General features: G+C 48.4%; 1 protein-coding gene and 1 pseudogene across 1 annotated transcript in view; one reads left to right on the top strand and one right to left on the bottom strand.

Annotated features, from left to right (window-relative positions):
• LOC141027943 (uncharacterized) overlaps positions 1 to 1,486 on the top strand; it is a 2,320-nt gene extending 834 nt beyond the window's left edge. The window contains exon 1 of the mRNA XM_073505608.1: positions 1 to 1,486. This exon is cut by the window's left edge and continues 834 nt beyond it. The gene's annotated coding sequence lies outside the window, so the exon portion shown is untranslated.
• Positions 1,487 to 19,626: 18,140 nt separating this feature from the next.
• Positions 19,627 to 20,825, bottom strand: LOC109755318 (cytosolic sulfotransferase 10-like; annotated as a pseudogene).
• Between the last annotated feature and the right edge of the window lie 5,700 nt (positions 20,826 to 26,525).

Genomic DNA, 26,525 nt, shown 5'->3' with positions numbered 1-26,525 from the left:
TCTCTTCCAGCCCCCCGGCCCCTCTTTGATAAGGAAAGTTTTCATTTCTCAAATAAAAAATGACAAATATGGTTCGATGGCTCTTCTCTACTAACCACAAGGATATTGGGACTCTCTATTTCATCTTCGGTGCCATTGCAGGAGTGATGGGCACATGCTTCTCCGTACTGATTCGTATGGAATTAGCCCGACCCGGCGATCAAATTCTTGGTGGGAATCATCAACTTTATAATGTTTTAATAACGGCTCATGCTTTTTTAATGATCTTTTTTATGGTTATGCCGGCGATGATAGGTGGATTTGGTAATTGGTTTGTTCCGATTCTGATAGGTGCACCTGACATGGCATTTCCACGATTAAATAATATATCATTCTGGTTGTTGCCACCAAGTCTCTTGCTCCTATTAAGCTCAGCCTTAGTAGAAGTGGGCAGCGGCACTGGGTGGACAGTCTATCCGCCCTTAAGTGGTATTACCAGCCATTCTGGAGGAGCAGTTGATTTAGCAATTTTTAGTCTTCATCTATCAGGTATTTCATCAATTTTAGGTTCTATCAATTTTATAACAACTATCTTCAACATGCGTGGACCTGGAATGACTATGCATAGATTACCACTTTTTGTGTGGTCCGTTCTAGTGACAGCATTCCTACTTTTATTATCACTTCCGGTACTGGCGGGGGCAATTACAATGTTATTAACCGATCGAAACTTTAATACAACCTTTTTTGATCCTGCAGGAGGGGGAGACCCAATATTATACCAGCATCTCTTTTGGTTCTTCGGTCATCCAGAGGTGTATATTCTCATTCTGCCTGGATTTGGTATTATTAGTCATATCGTATCGACCTTTTCAAGAAAACCGGTCTTCGGGTATCTAGGCATGGTTTATGCCATGATAAGTATAGGTGTTCTTGGATTTCTAGTTTGGGCTCATCATATGTTTACTGTGGGCTTAGACGTTGATACGCGTGCCTACTTCACCGCAGCTACCATGATCATAGCTGTGCCCACAGGAATCAAAATCTTTAGTTGGATCGCTACCATGTGGGGAGGTTCGATACAATACAAAACACCCATGTTATTTGCTGTAGGGTTCATCTTTTTGTTCACCATAGGAGGGCTCACTGGAATAGTTCTAGCAAACTCTGGGCTAGACATTGCTCTACATGATACTTATTATGTGGTTGCACATTTCCATTATGTACTTTCTATGGGAGCCGTTTTTGCTTTATTTGCTGGATTTTACTATTGGGTGGGTAAAATCTTTGGTCGGACATATCCTGAAACTTTAGGCCAAATCCATTTTTGGATCACTTTTTTCGGGGTTAATCTGACCTTCTTTCCCATGCATTTCTTAGGGCTTTCGGGTATGCCACGTCGCATTCCAGATTATCCAGATGCTTACGCCGGATGGAATGCTCTGAGCAGTTTCGGTTCTTATATATCCGTAGTTGGGATTCGTCGTTTCTTCGTAGTTGTCGCAATCACTTCAAGCAGTGGAAAGAACCAAAAATGTGCGGAAAGTCCTTGGGCTGTTGAACAGAATCCAACCACACTAGAATGGTTGGTACAAAGCCCTCCGGCCTTTCATACTTTTGGAGAACTTCCTGCGGTAAAAGAGACAAAAAGCTAAAAAAAAACCTCTCCTAACTATGAAGGAAGTTTCATAGAGATAGGTGTGGGGAAATCAGTTCTTCATTTGAAGAGTTAGTTGGCTGGCCTACCGGCCCGCAGATTAGGTTGGCTTTTATCGCCAACTGAACTGCGTAACCAAAGCGATTTCTTCTTGGTGGAGATAGGTGGGTCCTGGTCCAACCTAAGTCAGTTCGAACCTGACGGGTCGTTCGTTCGTGTGGAGAATCTCTCTCCTTACTCAGGATTTCTTTATCTTCGAGGCGAGGCATATTCATATGTCGAAGAAGGGGGAAGTGTCTCCATTTACGCTCATAGAACCCGGAAAAAAGAATATACCGTCGTTTAAGGACCAAGGATGCGATGTGAGAAGAGTAGGTCGGAGTAGCAGGAGTATGCGACAAGCAGTTGCATGTTTGATGTGGGTCTGTAACGAGATGAATTAGAACACTTGGAATCCTCGCGGATATAGCTGCCACGAGGGCTCTTTCCCACTTAATAGATTCATTCCTTCGTTACGGCGGTTGAGGGTACCTGCCGTTCAGAGATGCTATCAGAGTAGGAAAGTTAGCCAAGTTATCCTGCCTAGTTTAGATAAAGCACCCCGATCATACCAGACGCAACCCGATCATTGTATACATAACATAGTGGAATTTGAGTAAATTCTCTCTGCCTTTCCCATTTCCAATTCAAAAACCACTAGGCATAGAAGGAAATCTTTCCCGGTAGAAGGTTCTCAGTAATCAGCAGTGGGAATAAGCCCTTCCAGTCTTTTTCGCCTAAGAAGGTTTTGGAGGAGGAACCTATGGGAACGGCAGTCCTGCATCGAGATTATTAGTTGCTTACCGCTGCACATTTTATCAAGATCAACCTGTGGGAATAGCCGTCCCTTCCTTACCAAAGAAAGAAAAAAGGAATGACGCGGTCTGGTTTACAAGTAAGAAAGAAATAGGATAAGGGTAAAGGTGACGTTTTAGCTCTTCGTTCCGCTCTTGGTTTACAGGCTTTGTTAACCGGACCGGAAAAGGGGGCATTTTCTGGGTAGGTTTCCCTATTAAGTCAGCACCGGATCAAGATTGGAGACCCACCACAAGCAGAGAACAAAAAGCCTAAGAGTGGTGACCAACCATCTGCAAAAGGAGTAACAGAGCAAAGCGGAGAAGAGAAGGGGGAAGAAAAAAGGTTCCTAACTCATTGGATAGCTTAATCTATTGGTCAGGGATCCCATCTTTACTTTATTTAGGTGCCTAGACTTTTCGGGGCATAGGGTAGATTTCACAGTCCTTTAAGTGAATACGCCTTCTCTTTATGTATAGAGCTCTTAAAGAATGGATCAGCTCCTAGCGAAAAAGTCCAAGGTCTGAATACCAAGAGCGGTCAAACACAGTGATCGGTCCCGGTCAATGGGTAGAAAAGCCCGCCCTATAATCTGAAGTAGTCTTCGACTAGGTATATAAAATGGATAAAAAGAAAGAAGGGGAGGAGAGGAGATAGATGCATTTCACTAGGCGTATATGATATTGGAAAGAATGGAATCGAGTAAGCTTAGGCCAACCGATAAGTGCGCGGGATTGAGCCGAGCCGAGCTTACACCTACGCGCTTATTTTCTCCTAACCCTAGCCGCCACGAACAGATCACATCTGCTCCACGCGCACGTCCACCATCGTTCCCTTGCTGCTGCCGTCATCCATCCCGTCCGCCGCGTACACGGTCGACGGGAGAGCAGGTCTCCGAAACCACGCCCTTCTGGTTCCTGTACGGGGTGAGGGGCGAATAGGTTTTCGGGCAGCGATTACGCGACTGCTCACTTCCGATCGTCTACTTCCTCTACGTCCGCGTCGCCTTCATCATCACCATGTCCACCGACGCCGAATGTGCCGCCGCCGAGAAAGCTGAAGCTGACAAGAAGGCCGCCGAGGACGCCGCTGCTGCCACCAAAGCCGCGGCCTCTGCATGGCCTACTGGAGGGTATAACTCGTTTATCCTGCTCCTACTGTTTTCGGTTTTAGCCATGCTAGCGTTATACGTAGATCTTTCTGCAATTAGCGTAGTATGTGCTACTTTGACTGAATATCAGTATGCGATCATATGTGTCAATGCCATGCTAGTGATTTACTCGTGGATTAATTTAATCGAGAAATTGCCTATTTACTCAACAATCCAAAAACCTATTATGTGTAGGAATTTTTCGGCAAGTGGCTTTGCCACTGCACTGAAACCGGATAAGTTTACCGGTACATACTTTAAGCGTTGGCAGACTAAGACCACGTTATGGCTCACGGCTATGAACGTGTTCTGGGTCACCGGTGTCTCCACGGGAACGATTGCTCCTGAACAGGAGAAGGCGTTCAAGGAGGCTACCGTTGTGTTTCTCGGAGCAGTTCTTAGCGTGATCGGAGATAAACTGGTCGACGCATATTTACATGTGCATGTTGCCAAGGACTTGTGGGAGGCGCTCGAATCTAAGTTCGGGGCAGCCGATGCCGGAAGCGAGATGTATATTATAGAGCAGTTCCATGATTACAAGATGGTTGAAAACCGTCCTGTATTGGAGCAGGCTCATGAGATAATATGCATTGTTAAGGAGCTTGAACTTCTTAAGTGCGAGTTACCGGGCAAGTTTGTCGCGGGCTGCATAATCGCTAAGCTCCCTAATTCCTGGAGGAACTTTGCCACCACTCTGAAACATCAGAGGCGTGAATTCTCTGTGGAGGATGTCATTGGCCATCTGAGTGTTGAGCAGAATTCAAGGGCAAAGGACTCGCACGGAAAAGGGGCCGAAGGGACTTCTGTCGCCAACATGGTGAACCAGAAGAACTTCAACTCCCACAAGCCCAAGGGAAAGAACGGTGTCCAACACAATACCGACTTTAAGAAGAAGGGTAAGAAGACCTTCAAGAAGAACAAGAAGGACGAGGGCTGCTTCACTTGTGGTTCGGTTGAACATTGGGCCAACAAGTGCCCAAACAAGTACAAGAAGTCAGGACAGGACTCCAAGTCCGTCAACATGATTGTGGACAACAATGAGAATGGTGCACCTGGGTACGGTAATTTATTTACTGTTTTTTCAGTGTTTCAGCCCACCGATTGGTGGGTGGACACAGGTGCAGGTGTACATGTGTGTGCTGACATGTCATTGTTCACTTCTTACCAGGTCACAGGCCACGGGTCCGTATTGATGGGGAATGGCGTGAGTGCTTCTGTTCATGGTGTTGGCACGGTCGATCTGAAGTTTACTTCGGGAAGGATCGTGCAGCTGAAGAACGTGCAGCATGTCCCCGCCATCAAGAAGAACCTCGTTAGTGGCTCCCTTCTATGTAGAGAAGGGTTTAAGTTGGTTTTCGAGTCTAATAAATTAGTTCTTACGAAATATGGACTCTTTGTTGGAAAAGGTTATGAGAGCGGAGGGATGTTCCGCCTTTCCCTCGCAGATTTTTGTAATAAAGTCGTGAACCATGTTCATTCGAATGTTAATGAATCTGAGGTTTGGCATTCACGTCTTTGTCACATTAGTTTCGGTGTTATGACGCGGCTAGCCAAGTTGGATTTAATCCCGAGTTTTACTTTAGCCAAAGGCTCTAAGTGCCTTTCATGTGTGCAAGCTAAGCAACCTCGCAAGCCTCACAAGGCCGCGGAGGAGAGACACTTGGCACCATTAGAACTCATACATTCTGATCTTTGTGAGATGAATGGTGTGTTGACTAAAGGTGGAAAGAAATACTTCATGACATTGATAGATGATTCCTCTAGATATTGCTATGTGTACCTGTTAAATACTAAAGATGAGGCTCTACACTACTTTAAAATCTATAAGGCAGAAGTTGAGAATCAACTTGAAAAGAAAATTAAACGAGTCCGGTCAGATCATGGTGGAGAGTACTTCTCGAGTGAGTTTGATTCCTTCTGTGCGGAACACGGCATTATTCATGAGAGGACGCCTCCCTATTCATCCCAGTCAAACGGGGTTGCCGAGCGGAAAAACCGTACTCTAACTGATTTGGTTAACGCCATGTTAGATACATCGGGTTTATCCAAGGCATGGTGGGGGGAGGCTATATTGACGGCATGTCATGTCCTGAATAAAGTTCCGACAAAGGATAATGAGATCACTCCCTATGAGAAATGGGCAAAGAGGAGGACAACACTCTCGTACTTGCGCACTTGGGGCTGTCTGGCGAAAGTCAATGTGCCGATCCCCAAAAAGTGTAAGCTTGGACCCAAGACTGTGGACTGCGTTAATTTGGGCTACGCTAAGAACAGCGTTGGCTATAGATTTCTAGTAGTGAAATCTGAGGTACCTGACCAGAAGGTCGGTACAATTATGGAGTCTAAGGATGCTACATTCTTCGAGGATACTTTTCCTATGAGAGATATGCAAAGCACTTCTAGACAGGAATCTGAGGAGACTCCTGAACCTGCCATCCCTATGGAATATTATGAACAAACACATGATGAAAATCCTGAGGAGGATGACGAGGAAACCCTTGGTAGGGGCAAGAGACAAAGGACTGCAAAGACCTTTGGCGATGATTTCTTCGTGTACCTCGTGGATGATACTCCCACTTCTATTTCAGAAGCGTATGCCTCTTCAGAAGCTGACTACTGGAAGGATGCGGTCCGTAATGAGATGGATTCCATCATGGCTAACGGGACATGGGAGATCACTGAACGTCCCTATGGTTGCAAACCATTAGGATGTAAGTGGGTGTTCAAGAAGAAGCTTAGGCCCGATGGTACAATTGAAAAGTACAAGGCTAGGCTTGTGGCCAAGGGCTATGACCAGAAAGAAGAGGAAGATTACTTCGACACTTATTCACCTGTAGCTAGACTGACCACCATTCGAGTATTACTCTCGTTGGCAGCCTCGCATGGTCTTCTCGTCCACCAGATGGATGTTAAGACGGCTTTTCTGAATGGAGAGCTAAAAGAGGAAATCTACATGCAACAGCCAGATGGCTTTGTGATAGATGGTCAGGAAAGAAAGGTGTGTAGGTTGCTGAAATCTTTATATGGCCTGAAGCAAGCACCTAAGCAATGGCATGATAAGTTTAATACAACTCTGACATCTGTTGGTTTCGTTGTTAATGAGGCTGACAAATGTGTATACTATCGCCATGGTGGGGGTGAAGGAGTTATACTGTGCTTGTATGTTGATGACATACTGATATTCGGAACCAACCTCAAAGTCATTGAGGAGGTCAAGTCGTTTTTGTCTCAGAACTTTGAGATGAAAGACCTTGGTGTGGCTGATGTTATCTTGAACATCAAGCTACTGAGAGATAATGAGGGTGGGATTACACTTCTGCAATCCCACTATGTTGAGAAGGTGTTGAGTCGTTTTGGATATTCGGATTGCACACCATCTCAAACACCATATGATCCTAGCGTGTTGATTCGAAAGTCCAAAGGCACGGCTATAGATCAGTTGAGATACTCTCAAATCATTGGTTCACTGATGTACCTAGCGAGCGCAACGAGGCCCGACATCGCGTTTGCTGTGAGCAAACTGAGCCGGTTTGTTTCCAAACCGGGTGATGTACATTGGCATGCTGTTGAACGAGTCATGCGCTATCTGAAAGGTACTATGAACTATGGACTTCACTATACCGGAGACCCGTCGGTACTTGAAGGGTATAGTGATGCAAATTGGATCTCTGATGCTGATGAGATGAAGGCCACAACTGGGTATATGTTTACTCTTGGAGGTGGCGCTGTTTCCTGGAAGTCTTGCAAGCAAACGATCTTAACGAGATCGACAATGGAAGCAGAATTAACGGCATTAGACACATCTGGTGTCGAAGCGAGATGGCTTCGAGATCTTTTGATGGACTTGCCATTGGTTGATAAACCGGTTCCGGCTATCCTTATGAACTGTGACAATCAGACTGTCATCACCAAGGTGAAGAGTTCAAAGGACAACATGAAGTCCACCAAACACATAAGAATGAGATTAAAAGCTGTCAGAAAATTAAGAAACTCCGGAGTGATAGCGTTGGACTATGTCCATACGGCTAAGAATCTGGCAGATCCCTTTACGAAAGGGCTATCACGTGTTGTGATAGATAATGCATCGAGGGAGATGGGTATGAGACCCACATGAGTTGCCATGGTAGTAACCCAACCTATGTGATCGGAGATCCCGTGAATTAGGACCTGGGAAAACAAGTCAGTGGTGAACTGAGGAGAGTAAATATACTAACCCACTCCGTTGGAGATGCAATACTCTCGATACTGTATGGTAGGATGACTACTGTCTTAATGTGTTCCGAAGCTTATATAAGCAGGATGCTATCCTACAGAGTGATCTTTGGAGGAACACACCTATATGAGTCCGACTGCTGGTCACAGTCTATGAGATTGGGGTGATCTCTAGTAAGCTCATGAATAGGCCAGGAGTGTGACTTATATGCTCCACCCGAGGGGTCAGCCTTCGGCAGCCCAGTACTAGTGAGACATGTGGTGAAACTTCTTTACGCCAAACTGACAATTCAAGGCATAGTCCATTGTTCAGTTGTGAAGGAGTGTAGCTACTTGCTCTAGGTGAAGCTCAACCTTAACAGGTCTTCACTGAAACACTGGTATATCGAAACAGTAATTGGAACAAAGGACACAATGGGCCCTCGAGATCTGGTGGGGGATTGTTGAAATTTGAGATGGGCTCTAGGCCCATGTAGCAATTTCTGAAAAATCTCTAAGGGCCCATGTGGGTTATATGGCACTAGGTGTAGTGGGAAGTTTAGTCCCACTCCGGAAGTGGAAGAGGAGTTGGACCTCCTTATAAGGGTTTCTCTTCTACATGCTATTGGAGCTTGAGAAGAGAAGAGGCCCTCGCGCACTCCTCCTCCGCCGCCCGCCTCGCCACGCCACGCCTCGTCACGACGCGCCGCGCCGCGGGTTGCGGGATTGAGCCGAGCCGAGCTTACACCTACGCGCTTATTTTTGCCAGTCACTAACGGAGAGTTTTCTGACAGCTGGGCCACGATCTGAGACGTCGGATCGTGGGCTGTCACGGACTCGGACGTGGGTCGAGCCCACGTCTCTCCACGCGGCTGCGCCTATAAGTGTGCGGTGTCTCCTAACCCTAGCCGCCACGAACAGATCATATCTGCTCCACGCGCACGTCCACCATCGTTCCCTTGCTGCTGCCGCCGCCGGTGACTCCATCCTGTCCGCCGCGTACACGGTCGACGGGAGAGCAGGTCTCCGAAACCACGCCCTTCTGGTTCCTGTACGGGGTGAGGGGCGAATAGGTTTTTGGGCAGCGATTACGCGACTGCTCACTTCCGATCGTCTACTTCCTCTACGTCCGCGTCGCCTTCATCATCACCATGTCCACCGACGCCGAACGTGCCGCCGCCGAGAAAGCTGAAGCTGACAAGAAGGCCGCCGAGGACGCCGCTGCTGCCACCAAAGCCGCGGCCTCTGCATGGCCTACTGGAGGGTATAACTCGTTTATCCTGCTCCTACTGTTTTCGGTTTTAGCCATGCTAGCGTTATACGTAGATCTTTCTGCAATTAGCGTAGTATGTGCTACTTTGACTGAATATCAGTATGCGATCATATGTGTCAATGCCATGCTAGTGATTTACTCGTGGATTAATTTAATCGAGAAATTGCCTATTTACTCAACAGTGTCTAGAGCTTTTCAATAATCGTATCCAATTGAGAACGACTACGTGTGCAACTACAAGTGTAGTGTAAAAAACGCTCTTATATTATAGGACGGAGGGAGTATTATAGAAGCCAACAAAAATAATCGCCGTGTTTGCATCGATGGGATTAATGTATCAAGAGCTTCATATAAAAAAGATGAAGATAAAATTGGCTGCATTTTTTGCGAGAAAATAAAATTGATTGCATTTCCTTGATTTCATTTCCTGAACCAAAAAAGTGTTGCATCTGTACAATGAATTGAGTTTCATAAAAGATTAAGATAAATAATGACTGCATTTTTTCTGAACCAAAAAAGTGTTGCATCTGTGCAATGAATTGAGCAATAAATTTGATTGCATCTCACCTAGAATTGAAAAAGGCCCTGGATCATGGAAAAGGGTTGTCCCTGCATTTCCTGTAAATCCAAACAAGTTCATGGCTGAATCCTCGGAAAGAAAGAGAGATAAGGGAGGGTGCCTGGGGAGAGAGGGAGGGAACAGTGGAGAGAAGGAGGCACTTGCGTAGGTTGCTGCTACTGCCGTACTGCGGCTGCGCGTACAGCTTCTCCTTCTAGCTAGCTGGAGGTTGCCATGCATGACCCATGAGCGCCGGAATATGGCGGCCACGTCCACATCCATACATACATGTGAGAGAATGAACATTGCCGTCGGGCACGTCGACACCATCCAGCGGCAATGGCGTGCTCTGCTTCCACCAGCAAGCACTTACACGGCAAGCAGCACGGGGGCCGGACCTTGGCGGCGAGAGCCAGCACTGCCACGGCTCGTGCCCAAGCAAGCTAGAGCGGCCATCTCACATGCATGGCAGAGAACAAGGTACACAGCACAGAACCGGCAGGGGGTCGCAAAGAGCGGCGCTTGATGGCTGAGAGGCGTGTGCCCGTGGCAGAAGGTGGGCTTCGGCCGCAGCGGTAGCGCTGGAGGTTGGGGGCTGCTTCCCATGGCGGCGCATGATGGTGGGAGACGCAAGGCGTGCTGGGGTGGTGATGGGGAACCACGGCAGGAGGTCGGCGACGGCGAGCTGGCGTGGTCAGGAGGCCGCGCGAGGGAGAACGGCGGGGGTGCGCGGGCGGCCGCACGACAGGCGGCGGCGGCGGTTAGTGGAAGAGGAAGGCCGTGGGATGCGGCTCCCTTTTTTCGGGTATACAAGAGAGCTGGACGGAGCGTGTGAGTTGGCTGTCGCTTAGTGCGGCCGCTCGAGGACGCGAAATAGTGCGCGCGAAGGTTTTTAAAATAAAAAAAAAGAATACCCGGCCTCTGCATCTGGACGATGCATACGGCCATTTTATTAATTATTAACACAAGACCTTACAAAGTCGTACAACAGTAAGACCAAAGCCACCATCTAAGCAACATCTGTCGCTACTCCTATCCAGTTGATAAAGGGGCGCTGATAATCTGGGCCTAACCCCAAACAGACCTCGCAGCCAAACCTAACATCTAAGACCTGAGGTCCCAACCAGGACGCCTGTCGGGTATGGGCACCCACCAGTCCGGCGTGCTCCTCAACCAGGACGCCTACCAGGTATGAGGCCGCCGCAGCCACCTGCCACCAATCCATCTTCAGAGTTGTACTGCTGCATCGCCCTTGCCCGGTCTAGCTGTCGCCGACGCCACCACGACGCCAGACTGCATCGACCTCCTGCGCGTGTCCTTCACCACACATCTGACGCCAATCCTCCGCTGCTCCATGCCGCCAAGAGCCGCCGCCATGAATATGTAGAAAGAAACACCGCTCCACCGAAGAAGTCATCCGCTGGTCCCTCGAACCCGAGTGCATCTCCAAGAATGCCGCCGTCATCCGATCAACTGATTGAGGGTTTCCTCGGAGGTATTGGGTGGGTTTGGGATTTGTACCTCGATGATGCCTTCATGAAGGAAACGATGATAAGGGCATAGTCATCACCGGCTGCAGCCAACGACCGAAGACCAATTTTTCACTCGGATCCGTCCCAAGAAATCCACCCGACAACCTGTGCACTGTCTCGACCGCCTTCAAAGACCTAGATCTAGCCGCCTAGATCCGGCGACCAACCGCAACAGCAGTGCCACCATAGGAGCCCTGGCACACCGGCCACTGCCTGAATGCGCCACCACTGGAGCCTGGGAGGAGGACTCCCACCCCACATCGCCAAACCGCGAGAGCCGCCGAGATCGATCCCACACGCTCTTCACCGTCTCTGATCATTTTTAGGATAAACTTTATATTTTACACCCGAAGGCTCCAAGATGAAGCTTTGCAACTCGATTCCTCCTGGTTCACGGCTTGGCACGCACGCATCTCTCCTCGAGTCCGACTCCACCTCGGCGACCTCCTGGCTCTACGCGTATGCATCCTGTACGCGCGCGTATGCATGCCAACGTTTTTGAGTGGCAATTTTACACCTAACAAGGCTCGGAAGAGTAAAATACACCCACAGTACATGTACTCTCTGTATAAAATCACTTTGGTCACTGTATTCCTGCAACTGCAAATTACGGTCATTATGCTAACGTTGCTTGCTCACCATACGGTCACTTGCGCCCGAAACGTACGTATTTGCACAGCTGGCATGCAACTTTTGCAATTACACCCCCCTTCCTCTTCCCCCCTCCCCCTCCCACCATCAAATCCCTAGCTCGTTCCCCATTCCACATCGGCCGTCACTTCGGCATGTAAACATAACTTCTGCACAGAGAGAAAAGAGGGAAGGGGGAGCGGAAAGAGCCCAGGCGATCGCGGTCGCGTTGCTTGTCCGCTAGGGTTTCCCGTCGCGGCGGCTACCATGACCGGCGGAGGTGGTTCGTCGGCCGGAGTGAAAGACGCCCTCGACTCGCTGGATGCTGGAGGAAGCAGCAGCGAGCCAAAGCCCTTCCTCCGTCGACCTGATCATGCGCGGATGCCAGCATACGGTGAGCACTCTCGAATCCTTCGCCCTTCGATTCGCATCTCTTTGTAGGAGTCTCGATTTGGAGTGATTGTTAGGGTTAGATGAATGACTTTCATCTGTTCCTCTGAAATAAAAGAGGGTTTTTTTTACCGATTTTCCTCTATTGCTCTGAAATAAAAGAGGGGATCTCTGGTTAGGGTTAGATTACTGATTTTGCAGTGATTGTTAGGGCTAGGTGAACGATTTTCCTTTGTTGCTCTGAAATAAAAGAGGGGTTTTTGCTCTGTTTGTTTATTTTGCAGAGGAATACAATTACGATTACCCATGCAGTCTAGGCATAAATCATGGTGGTTTCTTTGTTGGCCAAGGTAGCTACATGAGTTACTGCAATGGGAAAACTGCTTGGTATGATTATGTGACGTCTGCGAAACTGACCATGTCTGAATTGGAAAGGATAGTTGAAGATCTAGGCTATGAGATGGCAGGTAGATTGGATGTATATTGGTGTTTGCCAGGGTTGCAAATTAAGACTGGTGGCCTTAGGAGAATGAATTCCCAGGAAGCTTGTGACAATATTAGTGCTTGTGTAGTTTTTGGACATAAGGAAATTCAGTTATTCCTTGACCATGATGAGAGCTACAGGAGCATTGGATGGGATGATGTTGTGGTCTTTCCTGTCAATGATTTACCTCATGTGATCAGTCCTAGGAAAGTAAAAGAGGAGAAATTTGCAGAGAGAATGGCTGAACAAAATATGGCAGAGGAGCAAGGTGATGGCAATGCAGAGGAGGCTGGGCAGAACATGGAAGAGGGGCAAGGTGATGATCAATTCAATGAGGAAGAAATTGAGCAGTATATGGTAGATGCTGAGGATGAGGAGGCAGATGTGGAAGAGGAACAGGAGGAAGATGTTGTGGAAGAGGAACATGATGAATATGCACAGTCAGATGTAAATGATGGCAGTCTTTCTCATGCTGGAAGAGGAGTTAGTGATTCAGAAAATGGGGATCAAATTGTGGACGGTGATTATGCTATATCTGATGGAGATGTAGATCTTCTAGAAGATCAAATAGAAGAGGTGGTAATAGATGTAAAAGGAAAGAAAGTTGTAGATATTGAAGCTTCTTCTGATGAGAAAGATCTTCAGATGCCAGACTCTGATGAGGATGAGTTGAAGCACAACTTCAAGACATCCAGGCCAGAAGATATGCATGATCCTGTGTTCAAAGTTGGACAGTTATTCCAGTCACCGGAGATGTTAAGGAAAACCATTAGGGAATACAGCTGCAAGAACAGAGTTGATATCTCACTTCCAATAAATGATAGGAAAAGAATTTCAGCCAGGTGTGAGAAAGGATGTTCATGGTACTTATGGGCATCTCATGACAGCAAGACCAAGTGCATGTTGATCAAGAGAATGACCACTGAGCATACTTGCTGCAAGAAGTGGAAAGTGAGGTCTTTTACCTCTAGATTTCTATCAGAGAAGTATGTTGAACATTTCAGGGCTGATGATCACATGAATACGAGGAACTTCAGCAGGATTGTCCAAAAAGATTGGAACATGACACCCACCAGAAGCAAATTGCAGAGGGCCAGAAGATTAGCAATGAATGTTATACATGGAGATGAGGAACAACAATACAATCTGCTATGGGACTATGCAAATGAAGTTAGAAGATCTAATCCTGGTAGCACTTTTTTTGTCTCACTTGATAATGAAGAGAGGTTTAAAAGGTGCTATTTCAGTCTTGATGCGTGTAAAAGAGGATTTTTGGAAGGATGTAGACATGTGATATGTCTTGATGGCTGTCATATCAAGACCATGTATGGTGGTGTACTGCTGAGTGCCGATGGCATGGACCCAAATGATTGTATCTATCCATTGGCCTTTGCTTATGTTGAAGTGGAAGACACCAACACATGGTCATGGTTTCTTAGGGCTGTGAAGCAGGACCTTGGAATTATAAACACTGATCCCTGGACACTGATGTCTGACAGACAAAAGGTAAATTCAGTTCAGTTACTATTCACTTTTAGTGTATTTTCAATTCAGTTACTATTCACTTTTAGTGTATTTTCAGTTTAGTTACTATTCACTTTCAGTTCAGTTATGTGTAGTTTCAGTTATAATTCAATGCACTTTGAGTAATTTTGCAATGCACTGTCAGTTAATTATGTGTAGTTTCAGTTAATTTCTAGTGTGCTTTCACCTACTTTTCAGTGCACTTTCACTTAATTTTCAATGCACTTTCACTTAATTTTTAGGGACTTATCAATGTAGTGGAAGCCTTGTTTCCTCACTCAAAGCACATGTTTTGTGTGAGGCACTTGTGACAGAATTTCACAAGAGCTGGTCATAGAGGTGATGTGCTAAAAAAACAGCTGTGGAACTGTGCTAGAAGCACAACTGTCACTAATTGGGAAGAGAGCATGGAGGAGATGAAGGCTTTGAGCAAGAGAGCTTATGATTGGCTATATGGTCTGGACCCCAACACTTGGGTGAGAGCATTTCAACCAGACCTTCTCAAGTGTGATATTTTGTTGAATAACAATTGTGAGGTCTTCAATAAGTAAGTGAGCTCATTGTCAATATTTCAATTGTCAATGTTTGCATTGCTATTGAGCTCATATGTGTAGTTATGCAATGCAGGTACATTCTAGAAGCAAGAGAGTTGCCAATCCTCTCTATGATAGACAGGATTAAGGCACAACTAACTACCAGGATGGTTACAAAAAATGAAGAGATGTTGAGCTGGACATCTCCAATCTGCCCAAAGATTAAGAAAAGACTAGACAAGAACACAGAATTAGCTAACACATGTTATGCTGAATTAGCTGGAGATGGCATATATTCTGTGGAGAACAAAGGGCACACATACATTGTTGAGATAAATGTGGGGAGCTGCAGCTGTAGAAGGTGGAATTTGACAGGAATACCATGCCCTCACTCAATAGCATGCTGCAGAAGAGAAAGAAAATCACCAATTGAGCTAGTGCACAAATGTTACTCCATTGAATCTTACCACAAGGCATACTCTCATTTTATTGTGCCTTGCAGAGATAGAAGAGAGTGGACAAAGATGAATGCATGTCCTATTGCACCACCTCTTTATGTGAAGAAGGTTGGAAATCCTGGTCATAATAGGAGGAGGGCTCCTGAAGAAGTTCCAGATGGGAGAGGTGGAACCAGAATGACAAGGCATGGTGTAGTTATCCACTATGGGCACTGCAAACTACCTGGACACAATAGGAGTTCATGTCCTGATCTTAAAGCTGGCATACCACCATATGTTCCTCCCCAAAAGCAACATGTCAGGAGAAGGAGAAGGGCAGAACCAACTACTGAAGAAGATCAAGAGGCATGACCAAATGTTCAAGAACAGCAAGAGGAAGCACCAAATGCCCAGGAGGAGCAAGAGGCACAACATACACAGGATGAGCCTGTCACAACTCAGGTTTTTATGTTCTACTTCTATAAATCTTGATGCTTGTTCTTGTAATTTACTAGATGTACTTCAACCAGATGCTGAGCAGTTTTGTGTTCATTTCTGTAGGATATCAATGACCAAATTCCTCCATCTGTTGTGTATACTCATGATATGCTCAATGAAATGATTTTCCAGGTACTTACATGTTTCTGACTATAACTTGTCTCATATTGTTCATTTCTGCTCAATAATGATATGCTTCAAGACATGACCATGTTTTCTTTGAATTATTTATTCAGAGACCTATGCCAAAGACAACTACTACTCCTAGGCCTTTGCCAGATAGTTCTTTTATTACTGCTGCTAGAGAAGCCCTTGGCACAGGGACAACAAGCACCTCAACAGCAGCAGGAGACCTTTCTATGAAGGCTGCAGCTATGAGAATTGCAAAAGAAAAGGTCTTTGCTGCACAGAGAGATGCAACACGAGAGCAAAGGTATGAGTCCCATGAGAAGCTAGCTGCTGATGTGCTTGCCAGGAGAGAAGCAGAGAAGGCAAAGAAAGAAGAAGAGAAGGCAGAGAAGAGAGCAGAAGCACTAGCAAAGAAAGAAGAAGAGAAGGCAAATAAGAGAGCAGAAGCACTAGCAAAGAGAGAAGAAGAGAAGGCAAACAAAGCACAGAAAATGGCAGCAGAGATAGAAGAAAAGAGGAAAGCTGCAATTGCCAGGAGAGAAGCTCTTCTACAGGCAAAGCTTAGGGAAGCAGAGGAGAAGAAGGCTGCTGCACAAGCAAAGAGGGTTGCTTCTACTATGTCCAACAGAGCAAAAAAAACACAAGGTCAACATGTTTGATGAATTCAGATGAATGTTCATCCTCTAGTCTTTAGTTCATTAAGTGTAGTGATCTTAAAAACTATGATCTTTATTTTGTTGCTCAACAAACTACTGGTGATCTTAATTTTGTTGCTTAGATGGAGCATTTAGTTGAACTTCATTCTACTCTTACCAAGTGGAGCATGGATGTCAACTTTGTAATGCTTCTGTATTGAATCTTGATATGTAGTGAAGCAAGTTGAACCTGACTATGCTAGTGATGAAGATGTGTTGATCCTTTTATGATGGTGTAGTTCATTATATGTAGTGATTCATCTTTCCTTATGTTGTTGTGTTGATAAAGATTGTGCAATTGTGTTGATAATGATGATGCAATTGTGTTGATCATGAAGGCATGAGTTCGATGCTCGACGAAAGTCGAGACGTGAGTTTGTTGGGGATGAAGGCATCGATGCTCGAAGGGAGTCAAGACAGAAGTTTGTTAGGGATGAAGGCATCGATGCTCGAAGGGAGTCGAGACAGAAGTTGTTGGAGATGAAGGCATCGATGCTCGAAGGGAGTCGAGACAGAAGTTTGTTTGGGATAAATTGCATCATTTGGTACATCCATATTCAGGGCACGACTTTGCTTGATGGCATCGACATTCATTCATCACTTGACAAATTGCATCATAATTAACACAAAAATAACAATCTTATTAAATTCATTCATCATTTGATACATCCATATTCCCCAACAAACAAAGACCACAATTTTAACACTACAACTCCACACAACACAACAAGTGCAAATAGTAAAGCAACTACTGATTTCCTACTGCAACTGCTGATCTTCTCATCTCTTTAATCTCTTCCTCTTGCACCAGAAGATGTCCAGGTTGTTGGCCATGCCCTTGCCCAGCGAGTTGGCCATGCCCCTGCCCTGCTTGATGCTCATGCCCACCCAAATGACCATATTTCACCAAATGCAGAACATATGAGAGCTCCCAATGCCAGAAATCACAACCACCTTTCTTTGGCTGTTCAAAAAAGCATATAAACCATGAACAAATTCAGACAACAACACAAATGCATTTGCAGAAGATGCCAGAAATCACTCACATTATGGTTCATGCATTTGTAGAAGAAGATGTTCGTATGCGCCGTCTGCGAGAAGAATCGCCTCACAGTCTGACCGCAGTCAGGGCACTTGATTAGAGGGAGCACAACAGCAGCCAAAAGGGGTCCCAACCCACAGCAGCAACACCGCCACCTATCCCGGACGAGCTCGCGCTGGACATGGCCGTCGTCGACAAGCTCGTAGCGGAGGACAAGCTCGCGCCAGATATCCTGCATGCCGGCTCCGGCTGCGTGTGGGAGTGGAGGCAGGTGGTGGAGTGGGGGCGGAGCAGCGAGCGAGGAGGTGAGGGTGGGCGCGGATGGCGACGACGCAACGGTGCAGGCAGCAACAGCGCGGCCCGGACGAGCTCGCGCTGGACATGGCCGTCGTCGACAAGCTCGTAGCGGAGGACAAGCTCGCGTTGGATATCCTGCGTGCCGGCTCCGGCTGTGTGCGGGAGTGGAGGCAGGTGGTGGAGTGGGGGCGGGGCAGCGAGCGAGGAGGTGAGGGTGGGCGCGGATGGCGACGACGCAACGGCGCAGGCAGCGCCTCGGCCGCGACTTGCCTAGGATTTCTCAGATGTGGAATGGGGAACGAGCTAGGGATTTGATGGTGGGAGGGGGGGGAGAGGAAGGAGGGTGTAATTGCAAAAATCGCATGCCAGCTGTGCAAATACGTACGTTTCGGGCGCAAGTGACCGTATGATGAGCAAGCAACGTTAGCATAATGACTGTAATTTGCAGTTGCAGGAATACAGTGACCAAGGTGATTTTATACAGAGAGTACAGGTACTGTGGGTGTATTTTACTCGGCTCGGGAACACTGCAGAATTCGCTCCTGGTTCACGCACTGCATGGCACGCACGCTTCTCTCCTTAAGTCCGAATCCACCTCAGCGACCTCCCGTTGGATATAAGCCTAGCTAGGGCCGCTGCCCGACAACTCACAGCACCTTCCTTCGCCGATCGAGCCCTCCTGTCGTTCCTCCGCAACCATCAGCATGCCCGCTCTCATGGCGCACTGCTCGGCCTCGACGATGCACGACCAGATCCGTCGTGATCTCGAGCGCCGGAGGAAGGTCGTCGATGCGGCAAGGGAGAGAGTTGCAAGGAAGTCGTTTGCGCCGCCGTCGCCACGCCAATCGGCGCTGATCTCCTCCACGTGAACCGGCGCTGTCACCATGAACCGGGCCTACGCTACGAAGGAAGGGGTAGCAAACAAACGCTCTGCTCCGAAGCCGCCGCCGCGCCGACCCACGCTCATCCCGTTCGCCAGAATCACCACAACCAATGCTGCCGGCAAGAAGATCGAGTACTTGGACCTGGGAGAAGCTCCGAAGAGGCCCCTTATCCCGCGGAAGATGAGGACCCTGACCTCGTCCACCATGCTGATCCTCGAGAAGTCGTCTGCCTCTCCGTCAGCATGCCGATCCGCGCTGATCTCTTCCGTCTCAACCGACCCTGCCGCCGTCAAGTTGGCAAACGCTACCAAGGAAGCGGTTGGAAAGAAACGCTCTGCTCCGCTGCCGCGGCCGCACCGACCCGCGCTCGTCCCGCTCGCGACGACCAATGCTGCCGGCAAGAACATCGCTTACACGGAGCTGGGAGAAGCTAAGAGGAGATGCACTGCCCCGCTCCGCCGATCCTCGCTTATCCCGGCCGCGTCCACCCTGAAGGTTTCAAGTGAGATTAGCATCTGTGAACTGTGATGTAGTGTAGTAGGTTGCACCTATGGCTATTCGTGATATCAGTACTGAACTAGTGAAAAATATTACAGTACAGTATTTTTCCTGTAATTTGGATCGGAGTAGTTGACTTTTAATGGCCGACAATTGTTTTCCTGCAGTTTGAGTTTCATTGATTGATGCCATCGCCGCAAAAACTGATTTGTCTGTCCCTCACAAGAAAAAAAAACACTGATTTGTCTGACTGAAGCTGATTCCCAATTCATTAGCAATAGCTGCCCTATTTGTTTCACCTCTATCTTTTTTTTTTGTCCGTCATCCAATATTCCGATGTATAAAACCAAAGGACTGGACACCCTTGTGTTTGCAGGAAGTTGTGTCTCTGACAAAAATGGGCCACGGGCTCCACGACGACATGCTTTATTATCGACTTACAGAAAATCAAGCACAGCGCACAAAGTTCTCAACATATATCACGGGTACAATGTGTTTTCTTTAAGCCAACATCATGCATGCATCCATGTCGCCGGCACATTCACGAGGACGACTCTGCGACGGCGAAGCTGAACCCCGAGCCTTGCAGTGCCTCCTCGATGATCTTATCCGGCCGCTTCGCCATCGCCGGCGTGATGTGGTTGCTCCAGTCCCCAACCACACCCTACCTGAAGAAGGACTGGTGCGCCAGCTAGCGAACCATGCATGGCTGCCAATCTTGTTCACGGCCATGTTCTTCAGGCTCTCGAGGCTGCACAGCTCCACGATGGCATGCACCACTCCGTCGGCCTCCTCCTCGCGGGAGAAGGCGCACCGCATGAACTCCGCCAGTTTCTTCACGTTTCTCGCGGGGTCCCGGAGCATCTCCTCGTACCGGAGGAAGAGCACCTTCTCCGGCCGCCTCATGCTCTCCTCCAAGTAGCCCAGCACGTGGCGCCACTGCGGGCCGTTGACACATTTGCCGTCGCAGAACAGCTCGAACGCCTCCTCGAATGTGTGCCGCGGCGGCGCCGTCTGCTGCTTGTCCGTGTACTCGCCGGCTTGTGCTCGAGCAGCCGTGGCCGCCGCCTCCTTCTTGGTGAAGAACCACGAGGAAATGAATGCGTCCTTTGGGTCCGGCAGATGTACACGATCCGGCAGCCGGACTCCTCCGCCGTGATGCGCCGTGGCAGGAGAGAGTAGGGCAGGTGTGTGGCGAGTAAGCGCGGTGAAGGGAGCGCCGCCAACACGCGCGCCGCCTGCTCTACCGTCTTCCAGTGACCGCCCAAACTCCAGCTCCATGTCCGAACCACGTCGTGGGGGTTGCAACGGCGGCGCGGGTGGTGGAGGTCATGGGGCGAGTGCTCAGCCCGGTTGCGCGAGGCGAAGACGAGAGCCTTGAGCCAGGTGGTGCCGCACTTGGGGAAGCTGCCGAGGAGGACATACGACGGCCTTGTCTCGAAGACCGAGTGGACGGCTGGAACATCCTTGAGGAACTTCTCCACCAGCCAGAACCCACCATACCGCCTCAGACGGAACGGCGGGAACCGCGTCTCTAGGGGAAGCGAGGTGATCGCAAGCTCGGCAACGTCGCCTGCGGCAGAGGTAGCCATGGGAAGTCGGAGTAGTAAGCTTGGCTATAGGCTTGTAGCCTGCTGGCTTGCACACAGGTCCTTCTATAATATCGGAAGATGCGCTGATGCCATTATGAGGCGCCTCAATTTTAGTTCAGAAGTAGTCACTAGATTTGCAATCAAGTCGCCGGACCATGCGCCTTCAAAAAAAAAATTTGTCGCCGGACCATGCAACGTGTAGCACGAGTCCTTTGGCTGCAATGGAGAGCATATCTGGTGATACGATGCTCGGGCGTATTCTGAACCACTAGATTACGTTCAGTGCAACAGGATGAATGCGCATGGGTTGGGCAGCACCCCCACTTCCAAATATGCAAAATACACCTAACATGAGGAATCTTTGCTTCCACTAAAGCTAATTGAGTTTTTTAAAGAACATGCAAACAAGCATTTGCATTATCTTTTTTTTTTTGCGGACAACATTTGCATTTATCTTGAAGAGGAACGGAATCTATTTGAGTGAATATTGTGGTTGAGTAAAATGCACCATCTCACATATGCTACTAAATAAATACTTCCTCCTTTCTGGGCATCTATTTAATAACGGAGGGAGTAATGGACAAACCTGAGAAAATCTGGACATTTTTATCTTCTTATTCCTTCGAGCGTCATACACAATTTAGAATATATCAAGGGTGCTTTTGAATATTTCCTGGTGGAAGAGTTGGGCATCACATGCACATTCATACTATCCTCCGAGCATGATCTAATGGTTCATAATAAAGTGGAGCACCGTATCACCAGATACTTTCTCCAACGCAATGGTCGGTGAGGCCCTCTCCCTCTCTTTTTGTGTTGGTAAGAGCATCTCCAGCCACGCCCTCCAGAAGCCTCCTCATGCCACTTTTTGAACGCCGGCGTGTAAAAAACGCCCCACTCAGGCCCCAAAGACCTCATTTTTCGCCGGTAAAAGCAAAAGTTACGGCCGGCGAGCCCAGCCCACACCCAGGCAACTGGGATGCTTCTGGGGCACCGGCGCTTTGTTTTAACCAACCCAATTGGCCCACGTCAGCCACCCACCCCTCTCTCTCCTCTCCTCTCTCCTCTCTTGTCTCTTTCCTTCTGCCTACCCCACGCACACACATCGAGCCGCGTACTCTGCACGCCGAGCTGCACGGGGAGGCGCCGTGGCCGACGCTCGCACCCGCCGCTCGCCTGTGCGTGGCCGACGTCTGCGTGTGGCCGAGGCGGAGCTCGCCCGCGCCCACCTGTGCATGGCCGAGGCGGACGCCCACGCCACCGCGCCCTGCTCGCCGGGACAGAGCCCGCTGAGCGTGCCATCCTCGAGTTCGAGCGCCGCTCATCTTCCAGCTCCACGCCATGTCGTCCCAGCACTTCCCTAGGAGCACGCCCCTGTCGCCGCTCGCCGAGTCGGGGTGGCGTGGCCTGGGCGCGGAAGCGAGGCCGACGGTTGCAGCAGCACAGGCCAGGCGCGGGCGCGAGCGCGAGGCCGACGGCTGCAGCAGCACATGCCGGGCGGGGGCGCGAGCGCGAGGCCGACGACTGCAGCAGCACATGCCGGCGCGGGGTGCGAGGCGAGTCCGTCCGGGCGCGCACGCATGGCATGCCCTATTCGCACGCTCGTCGCTGCGGATGCATGGGTCGACAGCGCGCCGGAGAGCGTCACGCTAGCTCGCGCCGCTGCACCTTGGAGGCGCGCACCATGGAGTCACGGCCAGGGCGAGGCCGGACGTGGCTGCGCGCGGCGAGTTGAGGCCGGGCCGGACGTGGCTGCGCTCTGCTAGCTCGCGTGGGGCGCCATGAACGAGCCGGCACCCACCATGCAGCGAAGCTAGATAGCTAGCTCGCGTGGGACGCCATGCCATCCAGCGGAGCTAGCTAGCTCGCGTGGAGGCTCGTACTGCCTCGCACGGGCACGGCTGGCGGCGGCCTCCACGCATAGCAGAACGCCGGCGCCACCGATGGCCATGGCGGAGGAGGAAGGACGGGGTGGCCTGGGGTCGTCGCCGGCGAGCTCGAGTCCGGTGTGGTGGGCATGCCCAAAAGGTGTTTGTTGGAATGACCGGACACTGAAATTGAAAAAAAAAAGAAAAAGTGAACACCTATCGGGGGGACGGCTGGGAGAATGCACGCCCCCAGTATCAAAAATTTCGTTGGGGCCTCCCCAGAAGGCCGAAAAACGCCTCCTGTGGCACAACGGCTGAAGATGCTCTAAAAGCATCTATAGCCGGACTTCTCAAATTGACCGGGCGGGCACGGGAACCGTTTTCCGGACATAAGAGAAAAGCAAAAAGTAGCAAAAAGTTGACCCAACCAGACTCTTTAAAGCCTCCTTAAATGCCCAGGCTGTCCGCCAGCCCTCATATTCATCTCATATATGGGATGAGTATGAGGAGTGCCCGGGCGTGGCCGGTCAGTGGTCCTGCATCCGCCACATGGGATTGGGCCCGTCATAGAGCATTCTTTTCCTTTCTTTATTATTTCTTTTCGTTCTCTCTCTTCTTCTCCACCAATCATATGCATGTGACCGGTTCTCTCTCTTCTTCTCCACCAATCATAAGAAAAAGCTGAGGAACATGGCGCGTCAACGAAAAAATAGGGAGTCAAAGCTAACACATCAGGACACTGACCGGGCGCGTCTGCAGGCGTTTCAAGGGTCAAATTTGTACATTTTGGTTGAAGATGCTCTAAAGCCCCTCTTAATGCTCCACTCTATATTGATGCTAGCTTAGCCCAGCAGATTAAAGAGGATCGAGGGAGATGGTTTTATATCCCCAAGAAGAAACGTCGTGCACAACCCATGTGAATCCTTGTTGCCATCTACAGTATGAAAGATCGTACAACCAATTAAATAAAGAACGAATGTTTAGGTACAACAAATCCCACGACTTGAGCTTGAATAAGAATCAACCATTATATTATATGATGTAAATGACAAAATCAAATTGGACGCTATAAACAGATGTTTGATTGTCTCATTATGAGTACAAAAGCTACACTTCTTGCTTCCTTGTCAATTACGACGGCTGAGGTATGTTGTCTTCGGTTAGCACAACTTCTCTCCAGAGATACAGGAGTCTGAGTCATCGATGATGTACAGGTGTTCCGCACTGGAGGGCGGCGCAACTGGGATGACGCTGGCCGAATCTGCGGTGGCAGCAAGGGAGGGTAGAGCACGACTTGTTTCCGTGGGTGGGGTGCATATTTCCGAAAATGTAAATGATATTGACAAATCATGTGAAAAATCTACGATTCATACCATGGGCTTTTCTTCCATAATTGATTTTGCAATATCTCACAAAATATCTACTCTTCCCTATGAACTCTCATAAACTCCAAAATAAAGTTTCTGATGATTGAACTGCAATTTAGTTTCGTAAGGAAGCATTGTGTGAGATGGCTCTTCTGCAGGCCACCCAATTTATATATCGTAAATTACTAAAAGGGTTGGGCGCGCTTTGCTGCGCCATTGGTGTTGTTGGGTTTCTTCAAGAAAAATCACTCACTCTGTTTCAAGATATAAGGTTTATTATTTTTTGTAAAGCTAAACCTTTTAAGTTTGATCAAATTTATAGAGAAATATATCAAAGTCCATAGTATCAAATCAGTATGATTAGATTCATCATGAATAGCATTTCCATACTTTTTTGTTTAAATATTGTGGATGTCGATATGTTTTGCTCTAAACTTGATTAAAGTTAAAGAATTTTGACTTTCCAAAAAAACTAATAACCCTTATATTTTGGAATTGATGAAATATTTAGTCTGATGGATGGGGTAGATGATGGAGCATGTTTTATTTTTATTTGTGTTAGAATAAATTCGAGGCGCTTCGTTGATCTACCGAGGACCAAGCAATCACATAGGGCACGACACCGAGATTTGTATTCACCATCATGGCTACATCCCCGGGGCTTGACTACGGGCGCTCCTGACACCACTACAATATTGCAGCCTGGCCTCCCGAGCGTCGGCACACGCACCGGCTCCCCCGCGTGCCCGTGCTATTATGTTGACATAAATTATATCGTGTGTCTACCCTCTCGTTATATAAGAGGTATAGGATACAAGTGTCCTATTTGGACATGACTCCATTGTTGGGGAACGTAGTAATTTCAAAAAAAATCCTACGTACACGCAAGATCATGGTGATGCATAGCAACGAGAGGGGAGAGTGTCGTCCACGTATCCTCGTAGACCGTAAGCGGAAGCTTTATGACAAAGTGGTTGATGTAGTCGTACGTCTTCACGATCGACTGATCCTTGTACCGAACGTACGGCACCTCCGCGATCTGCACACGTTCAACTCGGTGACGTCCCACGAACTCACGATCTAGTAGACCTTCGAGGGAGAGTTCCGTCAGCACGACGGCGTGATGACGGTGTTGATGAAGCTACCATCGCAGGGCTTCGCCTAAGCACCGCTACGATATGACCGAGGTGGATTATAGTGGAGGGGGGCACCGCACACGGCTAAAGATCAACGATCAAGTTGTGTGTCCATGGGGTGCCCCCCTCCCCCGTATATAAAGGAGTGGGGGAGGGGAGGGGCCGGCCCTCTCTATGGCGCGCCCTAGGGGAGTCCTACTCCCACCGGGAGTAGGATTCCCCCCTATCCCTAGTAGGAGTAGGAGAGGAAGGGAAGGAGGAGTAGGAGAGAAGGAAAGGGGGGTGCCCCCCAAAACCCTTTCTAATTCGGCCTCCTCCCCAAGGGGGGCGCACCAGCCCCTTGTGGGCTGGTGTGCTTCTTTCTTATGGCTCATAAGGCCCATAACTTCTCCCGGGGGGTTCCGATAACCTCCCGGTACTCCGGAAAAATGTCCGAACCACTCGGAACCCTTCCGATGTCCAAACATAGTCATCCAATATATCGATCTTTATGTCTCGACCATTTCGAGACTCCTCGTCATGTCCGTGATCATATCTGGGACTCCGAACTACCTTCGGTACATCAAAACACATAAACTCATAATACCGATCGTCACCGAACGTTAAGCGTGCGGACCCTACGGGTTCGAGAACTATGAAGACATGATCGAGACATGTCTCTGGCCAATAACCAATAGCGGAACCTGGATGCTCATATTGGCTCCCACATATTCTACAAAGATCTTTATTGGTCAAACCGCATAAGATACGTTGTTCCTTTTGTCATTGGTATGTTACGTGCCCGAGATTCGATCGTCGGTATCTCAATACCTAGTTCAATCTCGTTACCGGCAAGTCTCTTTACTCGTTCCGTAGTGCATCATCCCGCGATTAACTCATTAGTCACATTGCTTGCAAGGCTTATAGTGATGTGCATTACCGAGAGGGCCCAGAGATACCTCTCCGACAATCGAAGTGACAAATCCTAATCTTGATCTATGCCAACTCAACAAGTACCATCAGAGACACCTATAGAGCACCTTTATAATCACCCAGTTACGTTGTGACGTCTGGTGGCACACAAAGTGTTCCTCCGGTATTCGGGAGTTGCATAATCTCATAGTCACAGGAACATGTATAAGTCATGAAGAAAGCAATAGCAACAAACTAAACGATCAAGTGCTAAGCTAACGGAATGGGTCAAGTCAATCGCATCATTCTCTAATGATGTGATCCCGTTAATCAAATGACAACTCATGTCTATGGTTAGGAAACACAACCATCTTTGATTCAACGAGCTAGTCAAGTAGAGGCATACTAGTGACACTTTGTTTGTCTATGTATTCACACATGTACTAAGTTCCCAG

This window comes from Aegilops tauschii, chromosome 7, assembly GCF_002575655.3.
Source record: "Aegilops tauschii subsp. strangulata cultivar AL8/78 chromosome 7, Aet v6.0, whole genome shotgun sequence".
Taxonomy (NCBI): domain Eukaryota; kingdom Viridiplantae; phylum Streptophyta; class Magnoliopsida; order Poales; family Poaceae; genus Aegilops; species Aegilops tauschii.
This window is presented reverse-complemented; position numbering and strand designations above follow the sequence as displayed.